Source organism: Bos indicus x Bos taurus, chromosome 19, assembly GCF_003369695.1.
Source record: "Bos indicus x Bos taurus breed Angus x Brahman F1 hybrid chromosome 19, Bos_hybrid_MaternalHap_v2.0, whole genome shotgun sequence".
NCBI classification, from domain to species: domain Eukaryota; kingdom Metazoa; phylum Chordata; class Mammalia; order Artiodactyla; family Bovidae; genus Bos; species Bos indicus x Bos taurus.
The window spans coordinates 58312609-58318608 of record NC_040094.1 but is presented as its reverse complement, the minus strand read 5'-3'; the positions used below and the strand labels follow the sequence as shown (position 1 = coordinate 58318608).

Here is a 6000-nt window from a genome sequence, read left to right as displayed (position 1 = left end):
TCTGTCTCCGTATTTTTTATTTGGCTTCTGTGTTCGATCCCTGAGTCGGGAAGATCCCCTGGAAGAGGAAATGGCAACCCACACCAGTATTCATGCCTGGAAAAGTCCACGGGCAGAGGAGCCGGGCGGGGCGGGGGCGCGGGGGCTACAGTCCGTGGGGTCACAAGAGTCGGACACAGCTGAGCAGGCACTGGCTGGCTGGGTGGAGAAAGCCAAGATTTTTGGCCAGAAACAAACCTGGGGGCCCCTTTCCCCCAGAACTTCTGAGAATTGTGGAGAACTGCTTCCTGGGATGGCACCCTGGCAGGATGGGGAGCCCAAGCCTGACCACCACCCCAGCATCCTCCCTGCAGTTGGCAGCCGGAACCCGGCGCCTGCAGAGCTCTGGTGGTAATCACGTGGCAGAGAGGAGCAGCCGTGGAGAAGCAGGAAGCTTCATGCCCTTGCTTGGGGCACCACCACATAAAACAGGGTGGAAGCCTGCAGGGAACTGTCTCAGGCCCGGATCAGAGGTGGGGGAGGCGATGTGGGTCAGGGACTAGACTGGCTGCTCAGTAGATAAATCTTCCTGCCGACCTTTGAGGAATGACTCATCACTTATGCCCAGGTGGGGAGTTTGTCTTCTGCATCCAAGCCCAAGTAAAGAAAGAAAGAGACGGTGGTACGAGTCTGAGGCTTTTTATATCGTTTCCCTGGGTTACCAGTCCAGCAGCCAGTGGGCCTGCAGAGGGACAGAGCAGGAGAGCCATCGGGAGACCATGGTCAGCCTCAGAGCGGGCTGGAGCAGAGAGCTCAGCCGCAGGGGTGGCAGGGAGGAGACAGGCAGTGCCAAAGTCCCCCCCTTGCCTCTGGCTGTCCTCCTGACCCTAAAAACCCGTACAGCCTGTCTGCCCTCAGCCTGGAATTAGGCTGGGCTCCAGAAGTGCTTTGAAAAAGTCTGCTGTTTGTACCAGATAGCTAGCGGGAAGCTGTTGTACAGCACAGGGAGCCCAGCTCGGTGCCCTGCGATGACCTGGAGGAGTGGGACGGTGGGGAGAGGAGGGAGGCTCAAGAGGGAGGGGCTGTGTGTGTACACACGGCTGATTCACATTGTTGTACAGCAGAAACTAACACAACATTGCAAAGCAATTACACTCCAACGTTTTAAAAAAATAAAAAGAAATGTTTACAGTCTGCCGTTTGGAGCTGGAGCGCTGGGGGTGCATCTTCTTATTGAAGCAGTACTGTGCATGGCCCGCCGGTCCCAGCTCAGCCCACGGGGAAGCTCAGGGAGGGAGTCAAGGGGCGGCCCCACAACACGGTCAGTGCAGCAGCGTTCCTGCAGAAAGCACAGTGACAGGAGGCCCCCTCCTCCCACCCCGTCACCCACTGGGCGGTGGAGCCAGGGGATTCCTAGAGCCAGAGCAAGCGCTTTAGCAAATGGGGAGCTCAGGGGAGGGACAAGGGCGAGGGCAACACTGTGGCGGTGGGGACTTCCCTGGTGGTCCAGGGGTTGAGAATCTGCCTCCCAATGCAGGGGACGGAGGTTCGATCCCTGGTTGGGGAAATAAGATCCCACATGCTGCAGGGCAGCTAAGCCGGCGCACCACAACCAAAGAAAGCCCGTGCACCACAGCAAAGACCTAACACGGCCAAAAGAAAAAAATTAAACATTGTGGCTGTGGGCTGGGTTGATGGGGAAGCCCTGCCCCAAGGATCGGAGGTCATCACAGAATGAGATGGCGCTAGTGGTAAAGAACCGCCCTGCCAGTGCAGGAGACACAAAAGACTCGAGTTTGATCCCTGGGTCGGGAAGATCCCTGGAGGAGGGCATGGCAGCCCACTCCAGTATTCTTGCCTGGAGAATCCCATGGACAGAGGAGCCTGAAGGGCTACAGTCCATAGGGTCACACAGAGTCAGACACGACTGAAGCGACTTAGCACAGCAGTCAGTAGCTCCTGGTGGCTAATGCTGATTCCCGAGCCTTCTGGATTGTCCATTTTGTTTGCTCAGCTGTTGGTTCCTAAAAGCTCCTCTTTTGAGGACCTTGTGCTCCACTGGGATTCCATCCCTGCCCCCCTTACCTCCTCAAGCCCCCAGCACAGCCTCCATTTTCCAGATGTGCACCCTGAGGGTCAGAATCCGCCAGCAAGTCAATGGCAAATTCTAAACCAGGACACAGAGCTTTGAACTCCCAGCCCACCCACCTACTCGCCAAGGAGCGGAAAGGGAACCCCGCGGTTAGGGGTAATGAAGGCTGCTGAGCCCCGGGCTTCAGGAGGGGAGGCTGGAGCACAACTTGGGGAAAATTACAGGTATCACTTTATTTTCCAGGGGCAAAAATAACCATGGAGAACGTCTGCAATTACAGCTCATCACCGCTGACTGTGCAACTGCAGTCTAAATACCTGGTAATCAGAAGACCGGAGACAATGAAATCTGGGCTTCATTTAGCACCTTTCCACTCCCCTGCCTCAAGCCTTGCTGGGCGGTGTGACGCTGGGAGCAGCCTTCGCAGACGCTCACGGCAACCTCTTCCCAGTCGTTCTGCACAAAGAGCAGGCCACTGACCCTTGGCAGTCCGCAGACGTATCGATTCTTTATTTTATTTTTCCTCCAGAGTGTCATTGGGCCACCTTCTCAGCCCCGTGGTCTTTTTCTTTCCAGACACTCTGCTAAGCACTTTATTTTTTGAGTTTTTATTTTATATTGGAGTATATCTGATTAACAGTGTTGGGACTCAGCCATACATACACATGTATCTATTCTCCCCCAACTCCCCTCCCATCCAGGCTGCCACATAACATGGAGTAGAGTTCCCTGTGCTGGACAGTGGGTCCTTGTTGGTTATGTTTTAAATATAGCAGTGTGCACATGTCCAGCCAAAACTCCCTAGCTATCATTTCCTCCCATTCTTCCCCACTGGCAACCATAAATTCTTTCTCTAAATCTGTAAGCCTGTTTCTGTTTTATAATAAATTCATTGGTATCATTTCTTTCTTTCAATTTATTTATTTGGTAGAACCAGATTTTAGTTATGGCACGTGGGATCTAGTTCCCTGACCAGGGATCGAACCCAGGCCCCCTGAATTGGGAACACAAAATCTTGGCCACTGGGCCACGAGGGAAGTCCTTGTATCATTTCCTTTCGGAGTCTGCGTATAAAGGGTGCCACACCTTTATGCATTCTCCTTCTCTGACTTACTTCACTCGGTATGATAACCTCTAGTTGCACTCATGTTGCTGTACATGGCATTATTTCATTCTCTATTAATGGCTGAGTAATATTCCATTGTATATATGCCCCATATCTTCTTTATCCATTCCTCTGTCAATGCACCTCCCTCTGTCTTTTCCATTGATCTTTTACTAAACATTTATTGAGTGTCCCCCATATACTAGTTGTGGAGAGAGGAGCAGGGTACCCGGCACTGGGCAAGCCAGCCAAGGCCCTGTCTTCATAACGATTATATTCAAGTCGGGGAGACAGCCAACAAGCAAAGCAACATATGACTGGAGGAATGGCAGCATGATGCAAGAGTGAGAAGTGACGAGGCCGTGGGCAGCCCCGGGAGGACACTTGAGGGAGGTCCACGAAGGCAGCTCTGAAGAGGCAAAAGGTCAGCTGAGACCCAAGGATGCGAAGGAGCTGGTTATGACTAAAAACTGGGGGAGCAGCAGGTGCAAAGGCCCTGGGGTGAGAAAGAGTCTGCCTGGCTCTCAGGAGTGTGGAGAGGCCAGTAAGTACCTGGAACTCAGTGAGAAAAAAAAAGAAAAGGGCAAAAATGGGCTTGAAAGCTAGCAGAGAATAGACCATGTCGGGCAAAGGAGCTTGGATCTGAAGACCTTGGATGGGTTTTTACCAAAGGAATGACACGATCTGATTTATATTTGCAAAATCTCTCTGTGGCTGCCGCGTGGGGAACGGACAGAGAAAGGACAAGCATTTGTCAGGGGGACCAGTTAGGCGCTGCTGCAGTGACCCTGTGGTGACAAAGGAAAGGCCACGTGACAAGAGGGATATTTGTGCAAATGTAATCTGGGGGTAGAGCTCCTGGGAATCACTGATGAAGCAGACTTGGGGGTGGAAAAGATGTCTCCCAGGTTTCTGGCTGAGTAGCTGGGTGGCTGAGAAGGCAGTTTACCAAGACAGGCATATTGGCCAAAGGCATACACGAATAGGCAGTGCTGGTCTGCAGCCTCAGAACATCTCTCGTCCTTCCCTTGACCTTCTCTGTATCACAGGACATCTAACCCCAGAAGACACCAGAACCTGGGTCAGCCGGGTTCAGCCAATGAGAGACACATTGGGAGGAGACTGGAGGGCCAGAAGAAGCGTGGAGCTAGGATGGGTCTCTCCCTCTCCGGGCCTTGGGCAGAGTTTCAAGGAAGTTGAGGAGGCAGCTACATCTTCTCTGAGGCTCCAGTTCCCACCGGGCAGCCCTCCATGGCTGCAACTTTCACCAAGTCATCCCGGCCCTGGGTTAACCCCGCCTCTCCCCCAGGGCCCTCCATCCCACCAACAGTCACAGCTTTCTGTGCTTTAGTCAAAGCTATGGTTTTTCCAGTAGTCATGTATGGATGTGAGAGTTGGACTATAAAGAAAGTTGAGCGCCGAAGAATTGATGCTTTTGAACTGTGATGTTGGAGAAGACTCTTGAGAGTCCTTTGGACTGCAAGGCGATCCAATCAGTCCATCCTAAAGGAAATCAGTCCTGAATATTCATTGGAAGGACTGATGCTGAAGCTGAAACTCCAATATTTTGGCCACCTGATTCGAAGAACTGACTCATTGGAAAAGACCCTGATGCTGGGAAAGATTGAAGGCAGGAGAAGGGAACGACAGGATGAGATGGTTGGAGGGCATCACCGACTCGATGGACATGAGTTTGAGCAGGCTCCGGGAGTTGGTGATGGACAGGGAGGCCTGGCGTGCTGCAGTCCATGGGGTCGCAAAGAGTCAGACACGACTGAGCAACTGAACTGAACTGCGCTCCTGACTGGACCCTGACTGGTACACGAAGTGTCTGGTCGAGGTGGGAGGTGCAGCACTGGCCTGTGTCAAGTTTAAATTTTTGTTCCTGTATTGATTCTATTCCCTAGGGCTTCAGCCTCAAATAAGCAGAGTTAACCACACCCCCTTTGGAACATAAAACTACAAAATCTAAAGGCTCGAAGACACCTTAGAGATATCCTAGCCCTAACACCTGCTTAATGCTGGAATCTCCTTTATAATGTCCAACCAAATAGTCTTAAGCCTAAGCTGATTGCCTTCAGTGATGATGTACGAGTTAGCTATTAGAGCAATAATGCTGTGTAACAAACCACCCCCAAAACTCAGTGGCTCAAAAATAACAGGCTTTTATTTTTGGATTGTTCTGCTCCAGGCTAAGGATTGGCTAAACTTGGCTCCAGTTGGGTTCTATTGTGTCTATACATATGTCTATACACTGACCATGTATATACATTCATATACATGTTTATATATGTATATGTATGTGTATATATTATGTCTTATTATGATTATGTCTATACATTCTCTTCGGGCCAGAATCAACCCTGAGCATTCTTCTAAGAGCAGATCAAGGGCGCTCAGGAGGGCCAACCAAACCAAACAAGCATACAGGAGGCCTCCGTTTAGATCATGTCTGCCAAAGTTCCATTGGCCAAAGCAAGTCGGACGGCCAAGAGCAGCAGCAATAGGGCGGGAAAATGCACTCCGTGAGATCACTCAACAAAAGGAGGGCACGAAGAACGGAAAGCGGGGATGTCCAGGCGTTCAGTGCTAAGACCACCAGGTCCGGTGGTCTTCCCGGGTGGTCCAGTGGAAAGAATCTGCCTTGCAATGCAGAGGACACCAGTTCGATCCCTGGGCAGGGAACTAAGATGCCAGCTGCTGCGGAGCAACTAAGCTGGTGTGCCACAACTGGAGAGTCTGGGCACTGCAACTAAAGGTCCCGCATGACGCACCAAGTGTCCTGCACACTGCAACTCGGATCTAATGCAGCCAAATAAATTTA

At 51.7% G+C, this 6000-nt stretch overlaps 1 long non-coding RNA gene across 1 annotated transcript in view; it reads right to left on the bottom strand.

Moving 5' to 3' along the window:
- Positions 1-1124: 1124 nt before the first annotated feature.
- The window catches only part of LOC113878072, a 32687-nt gene continuing 27811 nt past the window's right edge, over positions 1125-6000 (bottom strand). The window contains exons 5-6 of the long non-coding RNA XR_003506898.1: positions 2389-2527; positions 1125-1318 (exon numbers count right to left, since the gene is read on the bottom strand). This is a non-coding gene — a long non-coding RNA (uncharacterized LOC113878072). The remainder of the gene's footprint in view (positions 1319-2388; positions 2528-6000) is intronic.